This window comes from Diplotaxodon limnothrissa, linkage group LG3 (assembly GCF_057381915.1).
Source record: "Diplotaxodon limnothrissa isolate DT_005_m linkage group LG3, D_limnothrissa_male_GT1.1, whole genome shotgun sequence".
Taxonomy (NCBI): domain Eukaryota; kingdom Metazoa; phylum Chordata; class Actinopteri; order Cichliformes; family Cichlidae; genus Diplotaxodon; species Diplotaxodon limnothrissa.
In genome coordinates this window covers 35,706,515-35,733,637 of record NC_140598.1, presented here as the reverse complement: position 1 = coordinate 35,733,637, position 27,123 = coordinate 35,706,515, and the positions used below count along the sequence as shown (strand labels likewise).

Sequence of the window (27,123 nt, the reverse complement as noted above, 5' to 3'; positions counted from 1 at the left end):
AACATGGTTGGTTATAACATGGTTATAACATGGTACGTTATAACATGGTTGTAACATGGTTTGTTATATAATGGTTATAACATGGTTGGTTATAACATGGTAATAACATGGTTGGTTATAACATGGTAATAACATGGTTGGTTATAACATTGTTATAACATGGTTGATTATAACATGGTTGGTTATAACATGGTTATAACATGGTACGTTATAACATGGTTGTAACATGGTTGGTTGTAACATGGTCGGTTGTAACATGGTTGGTTATAACATGGTTGTAACATGGTTGGTTATAACATGGATGGTTATAACCTGGTTGGTTATAACATGGTTATAACATGGTACGTTATAACATGGTTGTAACATGGTTTGTTATATAATGGTTATAACATGGTTGGTTATAACATTGTTATAACCTGGTTAATTATAACATTGTTATAACATGGTTGGTTATAACATTGTTATAACATGGTTGATTATAACATGGTTGGTTATAACATGGTAATAACATGGTTGGTTATAACATTGTTATAACATGGTTGGTTATAACATGGCTGGTTATAACATGGTTATAACATGGTACGTTATAACATGGTTGTAACATGGTTGGTTATAACATGGTTGTAACATGGTTGGTTATAACATGGATGGTTATAACATGGTTGGTTATAACATGGTTATAACATGGTACGTTATAACATGGTTGTAACATGGTTTGTTATATAATGGTTATAACATGGTTGGTTATAACATTGTTATAACCTGGTTAATTATAACATTGTTATAACATTGTCGGTTATATCATGGTTGGTTATAACATGGTTATAACATGGTTGGTTATACCATGGTTATAACATGGTTGGTTATATAATGGTTATAACATGGTTGGTTATAACACGGCAATAACATGGTTGGTTATATCATGGCTATAACATGGTTGGTTATAACATGGTTGGTTATAACATGGTTGGTAATAACATGGTTGGTTATAACATGGTAATAACATGGTTGGTTATAACATTGTTATAACATGGTTGGTTATAACATGGTTATAACATGGTTGGTTATACCATGGTTATAACATAGTTGGTTATAACATGGTTGGTTATAAGATGGTTGGTTATAATATGGTTGGTTATAACATGGTTGGTTATAACATGGTTGTAACATGGTACGTTATAACATGGATGGTTATAACATGGTTGGTTATAACATGGTTATAACATGGTTTGTTATATAATGGTTATAACATGGTTGGTTATAACATGGTAATAACATGGTTGGTTATAACATGGTAATAACATGGTTGGTTATAACATTGTTATAACATGGTTATAACATGGTACGTTATAACATGGTTGTAACATGGTTGGTTGTAACATGGATGGTTATAACATGGATGGTTATAACATGGTTGGTTATAACATGGTTATAACATGGTACGTTATAACATGGTTGTAACATGGTTTGTTATATAATGGTTATAACATGGTTGGTTATAACATTGTTATAACCTGGTTAATTATAACATTGTTATAACATTGTCGGTTATATCATGGTTGGTTATAACATGGTAATAACATGGTTGGTTATAACATGGTAATAACATGGTTGGTTATAACATTGTTATAACATGGTTGGTTATAACATGGCTGGTTATAACATGGTTATAACATGGTACGTTATAACATGGTTGTAACATGGTTGGTTGTAACATGGATGGTTATAACATGGTTGGTTATAACATGGTTATAACATGGTTGGTTATAACATGGATGGTTATAACATGGTTGGTTATAACATGGTTGGTAATAACATGGTTGGTTATAACATGGTAATAACATGGTTGGTTATAACATTGTTATAACATGGTTGGTTATAACATGGTTATAACATGGTTGGTTATACCATGGTTATAACATAGTTGGTTATAACATGGTTGGTTATAACATGGTTGGTTATAATATGGTTGGTTATAACATGGTTGGTTATAACATGGTTGTAACATGGTACGTTATAACATGGATGGTTATAACATGGTTGGTTATAACATGGTTATAACATGGTTGGTTATAACATTGTTATAACCTGGTTAATTATAACATTGTTATAACATTGTCGGTTATATCATGGTTGGTTATAACATGGTAATAACATGGTTGGTTATAACATGGTAATAACATGGTTGGTTATAACATTGTTATAACATGGTTGGTTATAACATGGTTGGTTATAAGATGGTTGGTTATAAGATGGTTGGTTATAACATGGTTGTAACATGGTTGGTTATAACATGGTTGTAATATGGTTGGTTATAACATGGTTATAACATGGTTGGTTATAACATGGTTATATAGTTGGTTATAACATGGTTATATGGTTGGTTATAACATGGTTGGTTATAACATTGTTATAACCTGGTTGGTTATAACATTGTTATAACATGTTCGGTTATATCATGGTTGGTTATAACATGGTAATAACATGGTTGGTTATAACATGGTTATAACATGGTTTGTTATAACATGCTTGGTTACACCATGGTTATAACATTGTCGGTAATAACATGGTTGGTTATAACATGGTTGGTTATATAATGGTTATAACATGGTTGGTTATAACATTGTTATAACCTGGTTGGTTATAACATTGTTATAACATGTTCGGTTATATCATGGTTGGTTATAACATGGTAATAACATGGTTGGTTATAACATGGTAATAACATTGTTGGTTATAACATGGTTATAACATGGTTTGTTATAACATGCTTGGTTACACCATGGTTATAACATTGTCGGTAATAACATGGTTGGTTATAACATGGTCGGTTATATAATGGTTATAACATGGTTGGTTATAACATTGTTATAACCTGGTTGGTTATAACATTGTTATAACATGTTCGGTTATATCATGGTTGGTTATAACATGGTAATAACATGGTTGGTTATAACATGGTAATAACATGGTTGGTTATAACATTGTTATAACCTGGTTGGTTATAACATTGTTATAACATGTTCGGTTATATCATGGTTGGTTATAACATGGTAATAACATGGTTGGTTATAACATGGTAATAACATGGTTGGTTATAACATTGTTATAACATGGTTGGTTATAAGATGGGTGGTTATAATATGGTTGGTTATAACATGGTTGGTTATAACATGGTTGTAACATGGTACGTTATAACATGGATGGTTAAAACATGGTTGGTTATAACATGGTTATAACATGGTACGTTATAACATGGTTGTAACATGGTTTGTTATATAATGGTTATAACATGGTTGGTTATAACATTGTTATAACCTGGTTAATTATAACATTGTTATAACATTGTCGGTTATATCATGGTTGGTTATAACATGGTAATAACATGGTTGGTTATAACATGGTAATAACATGGTTGGTTATAACATTGTTATAACCTGGTTGGTTATAACATTGTTATAACATGTTCGGTTATATCATGGTTGGTTATAACATGGTAATAACATGGTTGGTTATAACATGGTAATAACATGGTTGGTTATAACATGGTTATAACATGGTTTGTTATAACATGCTTGGTTACACCATGGTTATAACATTGTCGGTAATAACATGGTTGGTTATAACATGGTCGGTTATATAATGGTTATAACATGGTTGGTTATAACATTGTTATAACCTGGTTGGTTATAACATTGTTATAACATGTTCGGTTATATCATGGTTGGTTATAACATGGTAATAACATGGTTGGTTATAACATGGTTGGTTATAACATGGTAATAACATGGTTGGTTATAACATGGTTGGTTATAACATGGTTGGTAATAACATGGTTGGTTATAACATGGTAATAACATGGTTGGTTATAACATTGTTATAACATGGTTGGTTATAACATGGTTATATGGTTGGTTATAACATGGTACGTTATAACATGGTTATAACATGGTTGCTTATAACATGGTTATAACATAGTTGGTTGTAACATGGTTGGTTATAAGATGGGTGGTTATAATATGGTTGGTTATAACATGGTTGGTTATAACATGGTTGTAACATGGTACGTTATAACATGGATGGTTATAACATGGTTGGTTATAACATGGTTATAACATGGTACGTTATAACATGGTTGTAACATGGTTTGTTATATAATGGTTATAACATGGTTGGTTATAACATTGTTATAACCTGGTTAATTATAACATTGTTATAACATTGTCGGTTATATCATGGTTGGTTATAACATGGTAATAACATGGTTGGTTATAACATGGTAATAACATGGTTGGTTATAACATTGTTATAACATGGTTGATTATAACATGGTTGGTTATAACATGGTTATAACATGGTACGTTATAACATGGTTGTAACATGGTTGGTTGTAACATGGATGGTTATAACATGGTTGGTTATAACATGGTTGTAACATGGTTGGTTATAACATGGATGGTTATAACATGGTTGGTTATAACATGGTTATAACATGGTACGTTATAACATGGTTGTAACATGGTTTGTTATATAATGGTTATAACATGGTTGGTTATAACATTGTTATAACCTGGTTAATTATAACATTGTTATAACATTGTCGGTTATATCATGGTTGGTTATAACATGGTTATAACATGGTTGGTTATACCATGGTTATAACATGGTTGGTTATATAATGGTTATAACATGGTTGGTTATAACACGGCAATAACATGGTTGGTTATATCATGGCTATAACATGGTTGGTTATAACATGGCTATAACATGGTTGGTTATAACATGGTTGTAACATGGTTTGTTATATAATGGTTATAACATGGTTGGTTATAACATTGTTATAACCTGGTTAATTATAACATTGTTATAACATTGTCGGTTATATCATGGTTGGTTATAACATGGTAATAACATGGTTGGTTATAACATGGTAATAACATGGTTGGTTATAACATGGTTATAACATGGTTGGTTATAACATGATTATAACATGGTTGGTTATAACATGGTTATAACATGGTACGTTATAACATGGTTGTAACATGGTTGGTTATAACATGGTTGTAACATGGTTGGTTATAACATGGATGGTTATAACATGGTTGGTTATAACATGGTAATAACATGGTTGGTTATAACATGGTAATAACATGGTTGGTTATAACATTGTTATAACATGGTTGGTTATAACATGGTTGGTTATAACATGGTTATAACATGGTACGTTATAACATGGTTGTAACATGGTTGGTTGTAACATGGATGGTTATAACATGGTTGTAACATGGTTGGTTATAACATGGATGGTTATAACATGGTTGGTTATAACATGGTTATAACATGGTACGTTATAACATGGTTGTAACATGGTTTGTTATATAATGGTTATAACATGGTTGGTTATAACATTGTTATAACCTGGTTAATTATAACATTGTTATAACATTGTCGGTTATATCATGGTTGGTTATAACATGGTTATAACATGGTTGGTTATACCATGGTTATAACATGGTTGGTTATATAATGGTTATAACATGGTTGGTTATAACACGGCAATAACATGGTTGGTTATATCATGGCTATAGCCGGAGGAGCAGCAGCTCCGCCACCGCCACTGGATCCCGGGCAGGCCGCCTGGGGAGCAGCGCCGCCGCCGTCGGACCTGGGGCAGGCCGCCGGAGGAGCAGCAGCGCCGCTACCGCCACTGGATCCCGGGCAGGCCGCCTGGGGAGCAGCGCCGCCGCTACTGGGCCCGGGGCTCGCCACCGGAGGGGCAGCAGTGCCGCCGCCACTGGAGCAGTGGCAGGCCCCCAGAACTGTTTTGCTGCCGCTGCCGGACCCGTGGCCGTCTGCCGGAGCTGCAACAGCGCCGCCGCTACTGGACCCGGGGCCCGCCACCGGAGGGGCAGCAGTGCCGCCGCCACTGGAGCAGTGGCAGGCCCCCAGAGCTGTTTTGCTGCTGCTGCCGGACCCGTGGCCGTCCGCCGGAGCTGCAACGTTGCCGCCATTGGACTCGAGGTAGGCCCCCTGAACTCTTTTGTTGTAATGATGGGCCGCCTGAGACTGTTTTGTGGCGTTTTTCCTTTTTTTTTTTGCTCCGCTGCAGGGGGTGCGGTCGGACTTTGGAACTGTGATCTTGGGGGGGTTGTTTCTTTTGTGGTTTTTGCTTGTTTTGGTTCTGGTTCTTGGTTTGGGTCCTCCTTTCCCCACATCCCCACGGTCTGCCAGCGAGCTGTGACACCTTTTGAATTCTGCAATACTTACAGTCAGGTGTACAGTAGCTATGCTGGACTTCTACTTATTTTAACAATCACATGAGATACAGTACAAACAACAATTCAACGCACAGCACTGTCCTGTGCGTCATCACCGGTCTAGTTGATGCTAACATCTCCACACCATTCACGGTCAGTGTGGCAAATGTGATGGCATTTCTACGTATCAGTCTGTGTTTTCAGTGCTCACTGTTCACCTCACAGTGTGCATCAATGAATGCGATCTTACCTGAGAGCCTGTTTTTTGGTTCACTGAGAAATGAAGAGAGAAAAATCATTTAGTTTTGATTTTTATTTTTTTAGAAGTCAGGGATGTCTCTTCAGGAGATCATGCTGCTTGTTACACATCGGCTCTCAGCCTTCACTGCTGTTTTGATGCTTTAGCACTTCTCCTCTGCAGAGGTAAATATATACAGTTACAGGTTGGGCACATACGGATCTTCTCAACCAGAATTCAACCAAATCTAAGCCATTATTTTTGTTTATCCCACTGAGCCATGTGCTGCTGATCAGAGGTAAATAAGTCGCAGTGGTGCCCAGCTCTTCCAGCCTCAATTGCCTTTAAGTTGCTTCTGGTGTGGTCACCCTGAGTTTCTAACAAAGGTTATCGATACAACCAGGAGCTGGTGCTTTGACCTGCTGGTGTGCTCATGTATTGATTCATGTGGGTATTCAGCTTGGTAGCTATGATACCTGAAAGGAGCTTCCATATTGTAGAGAGACAGGTAATCATCTGGTAATTTGATGATATCCCACCCTTATGGGGATCAGTCATCAGCAGCATTGCTCTTTTTTGCATTAGTAATTCCTTTTGTGCATAATTTTATATTATCGTTAATAATAAATTAATTAAAGCAACAAAACAACCCGAAGAGCCAGTTCGGAGCCGAAAGAGACGGCTCTTTTTAGTGAGCCGGAATTCCGATCACTACTGAAGACTGTTATCCGCTTCGCTGTCACCGGCCGTGAGAAAGTCTTTTTTCCCTTAGAAAGTTCAAGACCTGCAGCTCGCGCAATCTGTCTGTCATGCGCATCCCAATGACTGACCCCCGTCCGCTCCCGGGAGGTTATAGTATGACGTGTCTGACGTCACTCTCTCTCTCCCTGTCATTTATTTGGCTGGAAACACATATTAACAAATTGCTAAGTGAAAACTATGGAATGCCAGGACTGCCATAATGAATTAATTAAATACACCATTAAATAATTAATTAAATGTGGCAATAATTAATTAAAATGTGAAATAAATAAATAATTAGTTAAATGTATCAATGATTAATTCATTAAATGTGTCAAAAACATTTTTTAATTAATTATTTAGGTAAGGCTGCAGTTTTTGCAGCGATCTCGTATAGAAAACTATTCCGCGCATATATAAAACAGGTCCACGGCTCCGAACCGTAGTAAAGGGACCTCTGGCTAATACATCAGCTAGAGGTCCCTGGTTGATCAGGTTCCGTGCTGGGCCCGTAGCCGAAAACTAGCTTTACTTTGTCACATCTTCTTTTATATATATTAAAAATAATGGTTTATATTATTTATAATGTATTATAATGCAATTGCAAGTGTTTTTTTCTTTTTGCAGTGTTTTTCATTTTGCAGCATTTTTCTTTTTGCAAGTGTTTTCTGAAGTTGCAGTCCTTTTGGTCTCTCAGGGCCACCGTAGATATCCTTCTAATGTGACATGTTTTTAGTGCTCACATGTAAATTGCGCGGTGTGAATGTCATAACTTTAGAACAAGGTGACGTAGGATTTTCAGAATAATGCTTCAGGTCCGTCTGCTAAAAATCTCTGACAGGTTTGATTTGTGTAATACTGGTTTTACCATTAGAGGGAGCCACACATCAAAATGTTGCCATCCAGCAGCAAAGAGCCAGAGGAAATGAAAGACCCTAAAGTGAACACGATGTGTTTCAGTCTGTGGAACAAAGTTAAAAATGATCTAGAAATGTGTCACACACTTCAGAAATGTAGAAGTTTGTATGTGATGAGCCTGTTAACATCCACCAGGACACCAGTGAAATACAGGTACAACTGTGTTTTAGCCACATGTTAAACCAGCAGATGCCTCTGAGCCAGATGTGTGCGTCTGTAATTAAAAGTGTGTATTCTATTTTGTGTGTGTGTGTATATATTTATATGTACAGTATGTTAATACTTTACATTTGCAACAGTAGGCACTGTGTGCTGTATCACAATTTTTTTTTTTTAAATGTTGTTTTATTGTAAACACATTTATTGTATTTTTATTCTAATATGCTGGTTTGGTGCTTCCATGGTGTGGTGGATGATGCGATGCTCTGACACTTTAGAGTTTGATGAATTTGGCCGAAACCGAGTTGTCACTTTAAGAATAATCAATTTCATGTAATAAAATTACAAGAAGCGTTATTTCCTTGTTTTACGTTTACGTCCTCGTTTGTTGTTTTAGAATAGCTACATTCATCCGTGCTTTTTTAAAAGGCATATTTTGATTCATAATTAAAAATTGGTCATTCATTCATGTAATCCCACCAATTAATTCCATGTTGTGTTTTTGAGTTATGTAGTTAATGCTGAAGTCCGCTGTCTAAATTTCGCATTGTTATTTGACTCATATTTACTTTAACACCTTCTGCCATGTTTTGAAATGAACGACATCCTTAAAAAGAAATATTCAAACTACTTTGGGTAAGTATGAGTGTGTGAAAACTAGAATGTTGTTAACGTGTAGGGATCACCCCCAAGACCCTTACTGTCTAACCTGCAGATAAAATTGAGGGGCAGGTAGCAGTAATGGGGTGAATGAGGCTACTGCAGCAGCCACACCCACCAGCCTCTGACTCCAGTTCACCTCCAAAGGCCTTCAGGGCCCTGTTTGTGTGGTGATATGTTGTGAACCTAATGACTAGAGTGTAATTAAAAAAAGAGGAAGCGTGTGAGACATGTTGACATCCTCGTCTCGTCAAACAGTCCAAAATGTAAATCTCAGAAGTGAAAATGACACAAAATACGTGGACTGGGCACCATTTAAGAACTTTAAAACATCAGAATCAGAAAGACTTTATTTATCCCCAAGAGGCAATTAACATACAACAGAGCAGATAACCTTGAAGATAAGAACAATAATTCAATTCAATTCAATTTTATTTATATAGCGTCAAATCACAACAAAAGTCGCCTCAAGGCGCTTCATAGATACAGAGAAAAACCCAACAATCATATGACCCCCTATGAGCAAGCACTTTGGCGACAGTGGGAAGGAAAAACTCCCTTTTAACAGGAAGAAACCTCCGACAGAACCAGGCTCAGGGAGGGGCAGCCATCTGCTGCGACCAGTTGGGGTGAGAGAAGGAAGACAGGATAAAAGACATGCTGTGGAAGAGAGACAGAGGTTAATAACAAATATGATTCAATGCAGAGAGGTCTATTAATACATAGTGAGTGAGAAAGGTGACTGGAAAGGAAAAACTCAATGCATCATGGGAATCCCCCGGCAGCCTACATCTATTGCAGCATAACTAAGGGAGGATTCAGGGTCACCTGGTCCAGCCCTAACTATATGCTTTAGCAAAAAGGAAAGTTTTAAGCCTAATCTTAAAAGTAGAGATAGTGTCTGTCTCCCGAATCCAAACTGGAAGCTGGTTCCACAGAAGAGGGGTCGGAAAACTGAAGGCTCTCCCTCCCATTCTACTTTTAAATACTCTAGGAACAACAAGTAGGCCTGCAGAGCGAGAGCAAAGTCCTCTAATAGGGTGATATGGTACTACAAGGTCATTAAGATAAGATGGGGCCTGATTATTTAAGACCTTGTATGTTAGGAGCAGGATTTTGAATTCAATTCTGGATTTAACAGGAAGCCAATGAAGGGAAGCCAAAACAGGAGAAATCTGCTCTCTCTTTCTAGTCCCTGTCAGCACTCTTGCTGCAGCATTTTGGATCAGCTGAAGGCTTTTCAGCGAGTTTTTAGAACATCCTGATAATAATGAATTGCAGTAGTCCAGCCTGGAAGTAATAAAAGCATGAACTAGTTTTTCAGCATCACTCTGAGACAGGATATTTCTAATTTTAGAGATATTGCGCAAATGGAAGAAAGCAGTCTTACATATTTGTTTAATATGTGCGTTGAAGGACATATCCTGGTCAAAAATGACTCCAAGGTTCCTCACAGCGTTACTGGAGGTAACATAAAGGTAATGCCATCCAGAGTAAGAATCTGCTTAGATACCATATTTCTAAGCTTTTCAGGGCCGAGTACAATAACCTCAGTTTTATCTGAATTAAGAAGCAGAAAGTTAGTGGCCATCCAGGTCTTTATGTTTTTAAGACATTCCTGCAGTTTAACTAATTGGTGTGTGTTATCTGGCTTCATGGACAGATAGAGCTGGGTGTCATCTGCATAGCAGTGAAAATGTCTTCTAATGATACTGCCTAAGGGAAGCATGTATAATGTAAACAGAACTGGTCCTAGCACTGAACCCTGTGGAACTCCATAATTAACCTCAGTGTGTGAAGAGGACTCTCCAGCAATAAGAACAGAATACACAGTTTTAAAATTACAGTTTAAAATTAAAGTGACTGAAAGGTGAATACATAACTGTAAGTAACTAAGAGTGAATAAATTGTCGGTAGTATAAGAAGAGTGTAGAGTAGTTTTTGTTTCTGGTGTGGGAAATGGTCTTATCGGCTGGAGTTAAAAAGCAGAGTGGCCTTGGGGACAAAGGTGGCTCTCCTCCTCTCAGTCCTGCAGGAAATGCAGCAGAAGCGTCACACAGAGGGCAGCCATTGAAACGCGGGGTGAAGAATGTGAGAGGGGTCATAGATGATTTTGGCTGCCTGTCAGCCCGTTGGCTGAAAACCTGTGCCAGAGTTCTGACAGGCAGGCCAATGATATTAGAGCACACTGATGCAGTGTGCTGCAGTCTGTTCCTGTTCTGTAGGCTGAGGGAGTGGAACCAGCAGGTGATGGAGAAGGTCATGATGCTTTCCGGGAAGGCATTGTAAAAAGTCATCATGATGGGTGTGCTGACTCCAAAGGAGTTGAGTTTCCTAAGGAGGTGTAGCCGTTGGTGGCACCTCCTGAGAATCTCCTCTGTGTTGGCAGAGAATTTCAGGAGGTTGTCAAAGATGGTTCCCAGGTATTTGTACTCCTCAACTACCTCCACTGGCTTCCCGTGGATGGTGGTGGTGACTGAATCAGCCAGATCCCTCTGCCTACTGGAGAAGGTCACCACCATCTCTTACCACCATCTCAAACCTGGTGTAGAAAGCGTTGAGGTCGTCAGGGAGGGAGGAGGGGTTCCTGCCCTCCACCTGGATGGTTCTGGGGGTGATGACCATAGTATTCACAGAGGCCATGGTTTTGAGAAACTGCCAGGCTGAGTGGAGGTCCCTTGTGGTGAATTTTTTTTCAACTGTGTTTTTCTAATGTAGTTTAGCAGTTTTTATGGCTCTCTTGAGCTCCTGGTTGACCTCCTTTTTGTCCAGAGCAGAGCCGGTAACATGAGAAAAGCACAAGAAAAAAGCTGAAGTCAGAAAAGGTTAAAAGGTGAAATATTTGACCACTTGTAGTCTTAATCATGTTGAACTGGTCTCTGTAGTGCAATACATAACTATACTACTGCACACTGTGCAACCTAAACTTTACACCTGTTATATTAAAGTTTTCCACACTTCCTAAAAGACACTTCTTGAAGTCTTCTGCCCTTTTGCCTAAACTTTAAACACAAATACTCTACAAAAAAACAAACAAACAACAACCACACAAAAACATTCAAAACTGGTTAAACTCAGAATCACACAGTATCACTCTGACTCTGTTACTTCTGACCTTTAATAACCTATTTATGCCACTGTTACAGGGCGTAAACTCACTTGTCAGTAGTGCACAGATCTTATCTGCAGTCTGGAATTCTGGTCTTATCAGAGCAGCAATAAAGAGTTCATAACATTTCTGAAATTTGCAATATGTGTGTGTGTGTGTGTGTGTGTGTGTGTGTCTGTGTGTGTGTGTACCACGGCTAAATACTCAAAATGCGGTTTTAGTGTCAGGGTTAGAGTTATCGTTATGGTTATAGTAAGCAGCTAGGGAAAGCATTATGTCAATTAGATGTCCACACAAAAATATGAAAACACAACTTTCTCTGTGTGTGGCTATGCGTGTGTGTTAAATACAATGATATAAAAAGAGAACAAATCTGAGTGCATAACTTTGTAATGATTAATGATTCAGGAACCTTTGTACAAATGTATGAGTCAATCCAGGCTTGAGCAGCAAAACCTATAATTGTTCAAAGTCCAACAACAATACTTAGAAGAAGCAGGAGACACAGAGGCTTCTATTCCAGTGCTTTGAAAAACATTTGTTCGAGGTAGGATTTCTTATTTTCTGTATCATCACATCCCTGCCACAGACCAACAATATAATCGGCTTTTCCTTCTTGGAAGTTTTATCAGAGAATCAGTTTCAGTGTGACAGAAAGTGGTTTGAGCATTTCGCTCAAGATCACATTCATGAATTTCCACTGTTGTCTAATGCCACTTAGCTTGCGTGAGTAAACACCCACCACTAGAGTTGTATGAAGACTACGGGTGAAGTCAGTGAGTGTTTGGAGAGAGACTCCAGTTTTTACCAGGTTTTGAATTTCGCACCATTTTGTAGAATTGACCTCAATGGATTAGTCTGTACCATTTTGTGTCCACATTGTTAGACTTTGTTGAAGAGTTGTTGACTCTCCTTCTGAGAAACTGCAGTGAGAGACAGTTGTTGCTCAGTATTGCTCTGTTAGACCCAAACAGACAAAAGAAAATCTGAAAAGCATAAAAACTTACAAAAATCTGAACAATCTCATTTAACCAAATGAGTGTAAATAAGCCAATCCTCAAATCCAATCAGCCATGAAAACCCAGAAGTACACGTAGAGGCGTAGGAGCTGTCACCTGTACTTTCTGATATTTTAAAGGGTTTAGAAAAAGCTACGTTACAAAACACATTGTTGTCTTGGTTTCTTTGACAGAGAAAATAGTAACAGGAAGCTTGCTTTTCTTTTTAATTTTCACAGTAATGAGCAATGCTCTTCAGGAGCTCAGTTTGATCTTCACACACACCCTCAGCTTTCTCTGCTGCTGTGGGAACAGGAAGCAGGTGAAGAAGAGCACCAGAGAGAAAATCTGTAGAGAAAGTCTTTGAACAAAGAAGAAATTATTTCCAGTGTCTCCAAAAGTGTTTCTTTGAGGTATTTTTTTTTTCTAATTTGAGCTTTCATATTTAAGACTGTAATGTTTAATGTTTCAGAGGATTGTGCTGGTGCTTCCTGTAAGACAGAGATAAAGAGCATTTGTTTTTGTTAATTTTCAGAGGTGAATCATGGCTCTTTATCAGATTTCTGGACTTTTTACACTTCGACTCTCATCCTTCATTAATGCTGCCCTGTCTCTAACTCTTCTCTTCTGCAGAGGTAAGTTTAGAGGCATAACACACCATTACAGGCTGAAAACACATGTTCATCTTCAGATTATGAAAGAGTCGAGCCCTGGTCATGTACACAGAGAGACTCTTTACACAATAAAAAACACAGAAAAATGGGACCAAATTACTAACATAATGGTACAAATGTAATTTATTTGCATTGTTGTTGCTCTTTGTGTCATTTACTCTCTGAGTTTAAATAAAGAACAGACTCTTTTAGACTTCATCTGTGCAGAGATCCATCCATGTCTGAGGTGTTGCTTCAATCAGCCTTTCATCTGAATCCTACAGGAGTAAATCAAATCTGATGTGTTTCTTTGCAGGTTATTCTCAGGAAGCTCCAACAAAGCAAATAGTGGCTCTGCTGGGTGATGATGTTGTTTTACCCTGTTTCCTGACAACTCCTGTGGATGTATCACAGCTGCAGCTGGAGTGGGCGAGAACTGACCTGACACCAGGATTTATCTACATGTGGGACAAAAATAAAGAAAATGTGGAGTTGAAAGAGCTGTCGTACGCTGGAAGAACCTCACTGTCTTTTGATAAACTGAAGCATGGAGACGTCTCACTGACTCTCTCCAAAGTACAGCTGTCTGATGAAGGACCGTACAGATGTTTCATTCCACAACTGGGTCAAAGGTCATATGTTCATCTTATTGTTGGTAAGATTATTTTATTTAACTTTATTATGACTAATTCCTACTATCAAAGTTTATTAGCACAAAAGAATCTTTTAAAAGTTTTCTGGAATATGTGACATTGTTTGTCTTTTCCAGTGTAGATAAATAATTCAAAGTAACGATATTGATAATCTCACACACAGTTAGTAGATATCCAAATGTTCTCTTGTAAATTGAGTGCAGCAGATTACTGTGATTTCTCTCGTCTCCCTTCATCAGGGTCAGCATCTACACCCGTCATGAAGGTGATGTCAAATGTCAGCAGCAGGGTGGTGTTACAGTGTGAGTCTGCAGGCTGGTATCCAGAGCCTGAGCTGCTGTGGTTGGACGGTGAGGGAAACCTCCTCTCTGCTGGACCTACAGAGACCCTCAGAGGTCCTGATGACCTCTATACTGTCAGCAGCAGAGTGACTGTGGAGAAGAGACACAGCAACAACATCACCTGCAGAGTCCAACAGAGGAACACTAACCAGAGCAGAGAGACACACATACATGTTCCAGGTAATAATGACTCACAGTCAGAAACTATGTCATTATTTCACCCTCATCATGTGCAGTTTGAACCAAATCAGAGCTAGTTTTACAAAAATAACTTGTATTTCTTTATGTTTTAAGGCTCTGCTGTCAGGAAGGAACCATCGGCCACTTTCATCATCGTGATCGTTGGCCTGCTGTGGATTTGTACCATTGTCACTGTTGTGTGGAATTTCATACCATCAAAAAAACCTGGTGCGTCACACGTTTGTTTCCCCTCTCATTAATAATCAGACAATGTTTTTTGATACTGTGGATTTATGATACTCAGCTGAAATAACTAAGCAGAGCGTCACCTTTGTTCCACTCTATAAAAGTCTTTGATAACAACCAAACACATTCAATTCAATTTTATTTATACAGCACCAAATCACAACAACAGTCACCTCAAGTTGCTTTATATTGTAAAGTAGACCCTACAATAATACATACAGAGAAAAACACAACAGTCATATGACCCCTATGAGCAAATGCTTTGGTGACAGTGGGGAGGAAAAACTCCCTTTTAATAGGAAGAATCCTCCTTATTTTGTCATTTCTGTGTGCAGACCCCAAAGAGATTGAAACTGAGAAGAAAACAACAAAACAAAAATGCACCAGAGCTCCTGCTGACAACACCGAGATCATAGCAATAAAAGCAGTGCCGCCATCAGAACAGCTGGAAGACGACACATCTGCTGCTGAGGAGATCAAAGAAGACGAGAAGGAAAAGAAACAGAAGAAACAGAAGTACAGAATAAGTGGTTCAAAGAAAAAAGCTCAAATTTGACGACCGTTTGTCTTAAAAACAGAGACTTTAGCTCTCATGCTGCATCCAATGTTTCGAGGAGCTGACGCCATAACGTGCATGACGTGAGACACAGAAGACTCCAAACATGTTTGACACTCTGTTTCTGTGCTCACCGTCACTTCATCATCACATGACGGAAAACATCAAACTTGTGATGTGTTCAGGAGTTTTCATCTATGAGGGAACTGCAGTGACGTCACAGAAAAAACTAAAAACCCTGCAGTTTGTTTCGCAGCACTTCCAGACTCACACACTGCATCGTGTGGTAAAGGCTTTACCCACTGGAGGGAACCACAGATCTGACTGTTGTGATAAAGCAGAGTGCACGTCAGCCTGTGGGTCACTTTTAAAGAGGAAGTTCAGAAATGTAAAATGAGTCATGTGACCTTCCTTATGCGTTTGCTTCTTTGAGTCTGTCAGCTACCTCCGCATTATCTGGAGGATGTTAGGAAGTTAATGATTGTTGCGACTCAACAGACGGACGTGCTTTCAGCTTTTCTAGTGTGTTATTTTCCTCATGTGTGTCATTGCCTTCAGTTTACATCCATGTTTATCGACCATCCAGTTTCATGTTGTGCTTTGTGCTGCACAACTGATGAAGTTCAGAATCACATTTATTTAAGTTTGTGCACAAACCAGTGTCACAGCTTATAACTGAGGTGTGAGGGGTCGGCAGCAAGCTTCCACTTTCCACTGCAGAAAGACTTCAGATCGTTTGGAAGTGACCTTACAACCTTTCTCAGAGTGAAGAGCAACAGCCTGGCTTTGATTAGATTCATGTAGTGTCTTTGAAAAGTGTACAACATAATGAAATGAAGTTTAGCATCTAATCCAAAGTGTAAACTATGTGTGTAGATGTATTTGTATATACAATATACACACACACACACACACCAATTACAAGATGTACAGTATTTGCATGCAATATTAAAATACGCGGTGTGTATGATGTCCATGTGTACAGGGCTTTAGTTTTGCAGTTTTACTTTCAGTTCAGCAGAATGTTCAGCTGGATCTAAAACTCTGGTGTGATTACAGCGAGGGCGATCAGAGTGTGACGCACGCTGGGTCACTCTCACAGGTAACAGACTCACAGTGTAAGACAGAGACGGCGATCACTGGATTTGATGGTTTTATTATCAGACACAAAACACACTGATCAGTAAGTGTGTCATCTGTGAGATTTGTGACCTGCAGCAGTCTCTGTTAGTAACGCTTCACAGTTTGTGTAATCTGAAGCCAGACTGTGCAGTTAAGACAAGTAAAAACTTCATTCAGAATCTGATGCCAACTTACCAGAGCATCCAGTTTGACCACAGCAGAGCCCAAAGACGATGACGTGCTGCCTTTCTGCTGGTTTTTTATCTCTGCTGAGCTCCAGCAAACTCTCATAACGACTTTATAACGACCGATTTACTGTAAAACTCAGGACAACAGGAGTTACAGTCTGCACCACTGCGGTAAGCCTTTTTTAATATATAATAATGTGTCTGTGTGTCTCTGTTTCGCTGTAGAGTTCCTGGTGAGTGTGATGGTGCACGTCCAGCTTTAGCAGACCGATGAACAGGTGAACACAGCGGACATGTTTCAGCATTAGCAGCATCATAAACAAACATGTTCTAAAAACGATATTTAAATATGAATTATGGTCTTAACAACAAATTTTCTCTTATAAAGTCAGACTTTCTGTCCACATTACTTTGATTTTTACTAGAAGTAATTTGTCAAAAAGACACAAAACACAGAACTGTTTCTTTTTCCAGATATTTTTCTTTTATTGGCGTTCTGAATAACACACAAACCCACCCTATAAAACCACCCTGTTGCTTTACAGAGCGTCCTGGGGTGGAGTCAGATTCCCACGCTTACGTTGTTATTTTTGCTCGTCTTGGTTCAAATTGTTTCCACTGATTGAAGGTGGATCAGGTTTGTTTATTTGACCTAAAATCATGCAAAGAAATCACATTATACAGAGTACACACTTGCCTGTGTCGGACTGTGACGTCATTGTTAACACGAGCCACGATCCTTGATCCGAGCTCATGAGGTCGTCATTAAATTAAAAGCAACTCTAACTATGCACATCTTACATTTACATTTGTTAAAGTTACACTTACACTCTGTGGTCTCGCTTCATGTTGTGTCAGTGTGATATTGTGGTAACACCTAAGTGGACATTAAATGTTTCCATATGTAGGCTTACTGATACAAGATGCAAACCGGTGTCCCTCTGTGCTCACGTGCAATATGAGCACAGACTGTTTTACATTTGTTTGTTTTTTATTATCATTATTAATGTGAGATTAATCAGCTCTGTCTGTTTGATAGTCCACCGTTCACAGGTTTCAAGATGCGTTATCTTCAAACTTTGCCACAATAAACTAGGCCTTCAGGGTCATGAGTAGCTAGGCTGGCTAAACATTTAAACCTTGACCTTTATTGTTCTTGCACCCAAAGTCAAAGTTAACCTTGGAAAATTATTTCAAGAAACCATCTTGAGTAATATATCATATGAAAAGGTGTGGAGAGAGCCATACGACACACTTTTTAGTTTTTTCAATTTGATGCCCTACAACATCCCAGTGACACCATAACAGGCTGATGTCTGCCTTTCACTCTCTGGGTGGAGGTCTGTGATGAAAACAGAAGCATTAGGGCAAGTGGTGAAAGACAGATGCTAATGTGTTCTATGGCAAAGAATAAAAGCATGAAAGATGTGTGTCTAAGTTAATTTGATCCATTTATTAATTAATTTAAGCAGTCACCTCAACGCACTTTATATTGTGAGGTATAGACTCTACAATAATACAGAGAAACCCCGGCGATCCACTATGAGCAAGCACTTGGTGACAGGGAGAAGAAGAAAACCTGTTGTAGAAGCAGACTCAGGGAGGGACGACCAATCATATATGACATATTTTAGTCATATTTCGATGACTAAAGAAAGACATAAAATATGTTCTCATCAGTCCATGTTGAACTTTATTTTGAACTTATATTCATATGAAGATAAGTTCATATTGAATCAAAAATAAAACAGGGTTTGTGCATCATGTAACCTCTGAGACTGTGGGGTTTCAGGCCCAGTGTTGATGTCTAAGCGAGGGTCTGAAACCTTTCCATTGCTGGAAACATGTCACAGTTCTGATTATAATATTTACAGACAGTTTCAGCCTCCGTTCTGCGGCAGATTGCAGTTAAGTGTTGAGAGAGAGGAATGAAAATTAACACCTAAGTGGACAAGTTCAAGTATCTCAACGTTCTATTTATAGCAGTGCAGTGAGAGTGGATCGACAGACTGGTGCAGCGTCTGCAGAGATGTGGCCTGAGAGAAAACTGTAAGCTGTTGGTTTACTGGTCGGTCAACATTCCTAACCTCACCCAGGAGTGACATTTCAGAAACAAACAACTTTAAAATGTGTTTGAGCGCTCACTTAGCGAAAGTTCAGACACGTGTTGTTGTGTTTACTTCAATCATTTTGTTTGAACTGACAAAAAAATTTCCCAAATCTCTGATGAATAATTTTGATCATATCTTTTCATTAAATGCAGTAATGATGATCTTTTGAATGACCTTTATTTTGTTTTGTTTTTTATAAAGACTGAACATCACTCATTAAAAAATAGAAAACAAATTTAGAATGGACGTAAAAGGGAAGGGTTTTTTTTTTTCTAGAAATAACTATATTACCGAATCAGTTTCACAATATCAGACCGTTAGCATGCTTCACTGAGAGCTGAAGAGAGTAAAAGCCTTTTGTTTTGACTTTCAGATAAGAAGCGAAGGATGTCTCTTCAGGAGATCTTCTGGAGACCGTCAGCTGTCACTTCTGTTTTGGTGCTTCTAACACTTCTCTTCTGCAGAGGTAAACCTCTGATGTTCCTGTACACTATCTCAGACACTTGGTTGTGCTCATTCCCAGCTTGTACCTTACCTCATGTTGCTATGTGTCAGATAGTCTCTGGGACACCTTGGGGCAGCCTGTAGCTCTGGTCCTGTTGGCTGTGGTAGAGTCTTAGCTCTATGGATCTGATCTTAGGGCCTCTTCTTGTGCTGCCATGATCAGAGCCTCTGTACAGTCCTGTAAGGTGGTCTTTTCCAACCACTGGTAGGATTTCTTGATACCAGCCATTTCCTCAATCGGTCGATGGTACATCCCATGCAGGTGTTTGGTCGTCCATGACAGTTTCTGTCCTGTCCCTCCTCATTGTCCTCTTCAGCTAGCTGATGGAGTCTTGAAGCAGCTGATCTCAGGGGGGCTTTTTCCTGATGTATTCATGGATTGTTCGTGTTTAATCCTGGATTGTGGTTCTGCCACATGAATTCTCACCATTTTTCTGTTGCTCATAGAGCATCAGGATGCTGGACTTTGGGTGGAATCCTGCACGCATAATAATCTGTATCTGTCTTTACATCAGTCACACATATCTTCTCATGTGATGATTTTGTTACTGCAGCTGAGTATCTTATGACTGTTATGAAATAGTATGTATAAAACATGTCAGGTCCTGATGCTGTCCAGCTCTTCATTCTGGAGACTCATTGTTAGTTGTCTGCATTTCTGATGTTGACTGACTCTCTGTGGTCTACTCTTAGGTCCACCACCCACTTGCTGTTAGTGTTGTGTGATGTGCCCTTCTCCCAGATGTTCTTGCAGACCTTGTTCTAGTCTTCTCTTGAAGCTGAGAGTACACCTTGGACTAATATTTGGAGAGCAGCCTATTTACTCTCCAGGCCTCTGCTTCTCTGGCATATCTCTTCAGCCTCAAATGAGTGAACAGACCTGTGAGCAGTTGTTTGGCACTTTTTAGAATCTCAGTCATGAACATCTTGCTCTTCATCATATCATCCAGGACCCGTCTTATAAAGCTCTACGGAGTGGAGAAGTTTCAATGTGTGAGACAAAAACTGGCTTTTTTTGCATATGAACCCTAAAAGATCAATTCTGCTGGAGGCGTAACACAAGGTAACAATGGTAATATTTTTATTTTAAAAAAATTATTTTACTAATTATAGAAGCATCTAGAGACATCAAACTCTTTTTTACTGTGAAGAATGAGGTGAAATTAAAGAAAAAGCTTTGAAAAAGGTCTATCCAATTACCCTGCATGCAATGGCTCAGTGGTTTCTCTCGTCTCCCTTCCTCAGGGTCAGTCTCTACACCCGTCATAAAGGTGATGTCAAATGTCAGCAGCAGGGTGGTGTTACAGTGTGAGTCTGCAGGCCGGTATCCAGAGCCTGAGCTGCTGTGGTTGGACGGTGATGGAAACCTCTCTGCTGGACCTACAGAGACCCTCAGAGGTCCTGATGACCTCTATACTGTCAGCAGCAGAGTGACTGTGGAGAAGAGACACAGCAACAACATCACCTGCAGAGTCCAACAGAGGAACACCAACCAGAGCAGAGAGACACACATACATGTTCCAGGTATGACTCACATTCAGAAACAAACTATTTTATTATTTCACCCTCATCATGTGCAGTTTGAACCAAATCAGAGCTAATTTTACAGGAATATTCTTCTATTTCTTTATGTTTTAAGGCTCTGCTGTCAGGAAGGAACCATCGGCCACTTTCATCATCGTGATCATTGGCCTGCTGTACGTTGGCACTGCTATCGCTTTCGTTTGGAATTTCATGCTATCAAAAAAACCTGGTGCGTCACACGTTTGTTTCCCTTCTCTATATTTTCTGGAGTATGAAAGGCTGAATTTCTGAGACTAAATTGAGCACAGTGTCAGCTTTGTTTCCCTTTATAGGAGTCTGAATATGTTCGTTCATGGACAGTAATGCTGCTCTGGACTTTGGAAATTAACAAGTGATCATTTCAGCATTATCTTACCTGAATGAATATTTTATTCTCACACTGCTCAGTTTCCAGTTTATGATTGCTCAGTATTTTTACACTGTGGTTCAGGGATGAATGTAACATTACAGGATCTTGCAAAGAAAAGCGTCTGGACTTCTTTAAGGCCCCACCTTGCATGATAAGGTGGGGCCAGGTTTCACAATGAACTCACCCAAAACTCTGGCTGATTGGAGCCCACACCCAGTTTCACACCTTGGCTCAGGCGATTAGAGGATCATCAGGGGGTCCATTTGTCCCTCTGTGGGGGGAAACTCCCACTAGGTTTATATCTGGGACTCTCCACCATTTGACCTTAGAACTGAAGAAGCTTCTCGGATGAGAGGTGAAACGTCTTCAAGTAACTTAAAGAAGTCCAGACGCTTTTCTTTGCAAGCTCCTTTGACTACGATGACCTGGATGACTGAGAACCTTCACAGACATTACAGGATCTTAACCAGCAGGAGGGACCAGAGGGAGTGTCAGTGGGGTTAAACAGGAATATAAATCAACAAACGCATGATAATTGCTCTCACTAATGCGTACTTTTATTTTAATGTTCCCACACAGTTACAGGTATTTTATGGTCACATAAAAATTACAATAGGAAAGCTGTATTCAAACACACAAACACATGTATATGTATGACACTTTTCCTTTCTGTGTTTAGACACCAAGGTGAATGAAACTGAGCTGAAAACAATGAAACAAAAACGCAGCAGAGCTCGTGGTGACGACACCGAGAACAAAGAAATAAAAGAAGAGCCGCCATCAGAACAGCTGGAAGACGACACATCTGCTGTTGACATGAGTGAGGTGATCAAAGAGGGCGAGGAAAACCAGGAAACAGAGACTCAGAGTACGGCACAGTCAGCCTTAACCAGCAGTGAAAACTAAAGAACAAGAAGCTCTCTGAGAGCACAAACCTCAGGCAGCTCGCTGTTTGTGCAGTGCTTACTTTTAAGCAAGAATAGTGTATTTTTATATAACATTACACTGGAGTAGGATAATAAGTATGTGAAAATAAATGGACATTAATGACTTGAACTTATTATGTAATATTGTACTGCATTATATTTATAACTAACTCATTCATTCTCCTGACAATACTTTAAAGATTTAACACATTTTGGGGTCAACGTGAAAGAAAGACAGATGGGAAATGTAAAAGTGAGGTCAGAGGTCAAAACTGACATCCTATTTTAAATGTACTTTCTATATGTTAACGATACACACATACACACCACACTTGTAAGAATCATAAAGTTTAACTCTTTTTTGTTAGTTTTCCATCAGTAAACCATCAAACATGACCCCACTCTGAATCCCTGAAAGTTTTATCAGAAGTCATTCAAACTTTTCCAGCTCTGGTGTTTACAGATGCAATGACCCACAGAGACGATCAGATGATAGAAAAGTCCAAACTCATGATGTTTTTAATTGCGTTTCACTTTCAGTTACTTTTTTGTTTTTGATTATCTGCTGACAATTCATTTCACTTTTCTTTATGCAGCATCAAATCACATCAGCAGTTGACTTCCAGGTTAACACATTACATTCGGTTTTCCCACTAGAGGGAGCTACATAGCAATCTGCTGCTATGACACCAGGATAAAGCAGGTTGTGTTTACAGCACAGCAAAGAGCCAGAGGACATGAAAAGATGTTCAGAAATATAAAATGTGGAACTTCCTGTTGATGTGACCTTCCTCTTGTGCATTTGGTTTTGTGGTTCTTCTTTGGGCGTCGACTGTATCTCTGTCAAAGCTGATGGATGGTTAGAGGGTCGTGATTGTTGATTTGTTGATGCCAACACAATCAGATGATCCCAAAGACACCAGTGTGTGTTTTTAAATGAGTCAGTGTGGAGTAAAGTTCCTTTACTGTTTAATGGTACAGTGTGCCACACATGTTTTTATCTGTTTTTTCTAATGTGTGTCATTGCCTCCTGTTTAAAGCCACATTTATGGGCCATCCAGGCACTATGTGTTTGTTTTTGTGTTGTTTCTCTTGGTTTTGTAAATGATTTCTGTTTTTGTAAATAAAGTTTCTAAGTTACTCCCTTATCCTGCCTCCACAGTCGAGCTGTGACAGTATTTATGTCTGACTAAATACACCCACTGAACAGAGAGTACATACGCTGTCCATTCTGAGGGTTACATAACAGGACATACAAAAAATAAAAAAGCTCTTAAATTTTTTTTTATATAAAACCTCAAATAAACAAAAGCACATATTATGCCCTGTTGTTGTTTATTTAATAGAAAATAAGTCAAACTACAGAAGCAGTCCTGCAAAAAACTGAGCACAGACTCTTATTCAGTACCACACATAGTAGGATTAACTTGATGTAATAGTTTTGGTATGATTTTATGGGTCATCTTTACATCCTGACATGCAAGTATTTGTTCATGCACAGCTCTCTGAAGGTCCCACAACAGTATTTGAGTCAGGCTGAGGTTTGGACTGACCGGCTCATTGCTGCATTTTGGTTCTTTTCACTTTCAGTGGTGTAGATTTGCTGCTGTGCTTGGGATCACTTTCCCTGATGATCCAGTTTCAGCCAAGCTTTAATATAATACTTTGGTGTACAGAGAAGTTGATGTTGAACTCAATAGCTGTGAGGTGCCTGAATCATCACGCCTCCAACACCGGGCTTTCAGCTGTGACGAAGCATGAAGTGAGCTTTGTAAATGTTGTCCTGGTAAGTTTATGGGCTCAGTCTCTCATTTACGGTCAAACTAAATGAAACATGGAGTCAGTTTTTAAAGCCCTAAAGAACAGGGTCAGAGATTAAATTTGATCCACTGTGACAGAAAGTTTTGTATTTATAGCAACCCATGAAAACATCACAGGCTGTGTCTCACACTAAACACAGTCTTTACTGAATACACACTGCAGAATCAGGTTGTATGGGAAAAGCACCACTCTCTGGGTAATGATAGTTTATAGCAGATATAAGCTGTAATTCTTAGTAATCATACAAGGTTTTTCTACAGAGGCCTGTGGGAAGAGACATTTGCTGCAAGCAAGGAAGCAGAATCGACTCCACATGGAAGCAGTTGCTACAGTACTGTTCAAAAGTTCTGAGTCACCCTTCATTTTTCTTATATTTTGGAGAAAAGTAAGAAATTTGGGCCACTTTTATTTCCTTTAAGTGGTTTCACGAATTGTTCTCCTGGCTTTTTGAAGGATATTTTCCTTGGGGGAGGCCAATCCATGACTAAAAGTCAATTGTCAGCACCAGTCAGATGATTTCCAGGTGGTCTAACATTGTGGATCCAAATCTGATGGTACTTCTCTGTCTCCAACACCACCGGCTGAAATGCAGTTTCAAACCATGGCAGAGCCTCCACCGTGTTTCACAGATAACTGCAGACACTCCATGCATATTGACAATGATTTAAACCAAACATTTCAAGTTTGGTGTCATCACTCCACAAGATGTATTGAATCTGTTTTTGTCCAGTTCTTGTGTCATTTGTCATGCTTCAGCCTGTTTCCCTACCTAATGGCTTCTTGACAGCCACCTTTCCACTGAGACCATATCTGATGAGGGCTTCAGGAAACAGTAGCTGGATCAACAGACAGTTGCGTCTCAGGTCCTATTTCAGCTCAGTCTGCTGTAGATATTTTTTTAGGCCTGTCACTACTTCTTTCATCCTCCACTTGGCCAGTTTCTTCCAACTCGGCTGGGTGTGGAGTGTTTCCTTTTTAGGCATAAACTGCACAACCCACCTACACATGTCAAGTTTTAGGCTAATAGTCCCTTTGAGACTCACCCTGTTTGTACAAAAATATTATTTTATGTCTGTCAAACTGACTAATTGAGGTTTTGTAATGAAAGAAAACATTAGTTTAGAACAGAAACAACACAGACATGTTGTCTCTTGACTCTGGGGAGGACATGGGAGGAGTGGAGGCTGCTGGTCCTTTCAGACTTTCTGACTTGGCTCTGTGATGCTCTTTTTTTTTTTTCCTTATTTTCTCTTTCCCTTCCCTTAGCCTTGATCTCCTCCTTGCTTTGTGCGGACCTGTGTGGTACAGTCCTGGGGTCCTGCCTTTGAGTCCACTCCCCTGTCCCTTTGCCTGGCTCTCTGGTGCTCAGGTGAACACCATGATTGTCATGTGCCAACGGGGGTGTGCTGTGGCACACAAGTCTGGTGTCCCTCTTGGGTTTCAGGTCTGCTTGTCCCTCAGCTTGTGCAGTTGCTATGGGCCCCTCTCTTTGGGTGCCCGTGGAGTATCGGTGTTTAAGCTCTGCTGATTCAGGTGATATTGATGGGAGTGGAGAGGTCCTCACAGCACAGTTTATCACTCTGAGTGCTCTTGTTTTTGCTGGATAAATGTTTGGTTCCTCAGTCTCGTCATGCTGCATTTTTCTAGTCTTTTAGGGTTGTGGGCATTATCAATGTCATGTATGAAAGATACACAACAGAACAGAAATACAAAGAACACAAACAACTTTAATTTGGAACAACAGCAGAAAGAGTCAGCTCTGAGATTAAACAGGAACATTCTTTGAAATAAATTAAACAGCACAAACGTGGCAATAATTAAATAATAATATAATACTTTTTTTTGCCTAAGTTTCACAGAAGGCAGCAGAAATAAACAGCACAAACAACAAACAGCATAAATATGGAGCTGCACTGTCTACATGTTGGCGGATCCAGAACGTCAAATGAATATCTGCAGTTTCAAGTTTCAGTTCATGGCCGTTCACACCCTAAAGGGTGGGTCTGAGGGTAACCATGAATAAAAGGAGTAGTGAGACCAAGTTTGATTTAGATCCATGATCACTGAGCTATTTTTAATTAAAATTTTAATTCCAATGTATAATCTATTAATAGAGTCTCCATAAATTATGTTTTTGGTACTTCAGAGGTCTTTGGTGTCCTTCCAGTCTTCAATGTCTCCAACATGTTTTTCGACTCAGTTTCTACTTCAGTCCTTCCACATGATGTGTGACTGAACTGTTCCCACTGAAAATGTCTTTCCAAGGCTGTGGGTTGGAAATATCCAGTAAACTGTGACCAATAAACCAGCATGTTCATTTCAGTTCAACACAGTGAAAACCATGAAGGACTTTCCCACTTAACCTCCTAAGACCCGAACTCTTCCACGGCATGCATTTTTAATTTCTCTTTGATATTTGGGCTGATTGGGACCCGATGAATGTAAAAACAAAGAATTACCAGATTTTTTCTTTACCTGATTTTTGTTTCTAAGAAAAATGAGAGCCACATACGAGCATATTTATTTAAAATTTCAATAGAACAGTAGCAGTATAATGTCCTCATAAGTGAATATCAGGCCCTTGTAAAGAAAAATTGAGTATTTTGTTCAAAATAACCCAAAATGTGATGTTCACATATGTGGACGCCAGGTCCTAGATTAAATTTGTCCACTGGAGGTCATTCAGAAGCTTACTGAAAGATTCAAGGTGACCTTGACCAGCAAGATGTACAATTTAAATAAATGAGAACATTAAACCTGACAGTAATAAATAATGCTCTTTATCCTGCTAAGTGTTGATCTCCAGACT

General features: G+C 39.0%; 1 pseudogene; it reads left to right on the top strand.

Moving 5' to 3' along the window:
* The first annotated feature begins 6,590 nt into the window (after positions 1 to 6,590).
* LOC146635571 (butyrophilin subfamily 1 member A1-like) lies at positions 6,591 to 22,473 on the top strand (annotated as a pseudogene).
* Positions 22,474 to 27,123: the final 4,650 nt, after the last annotated feature.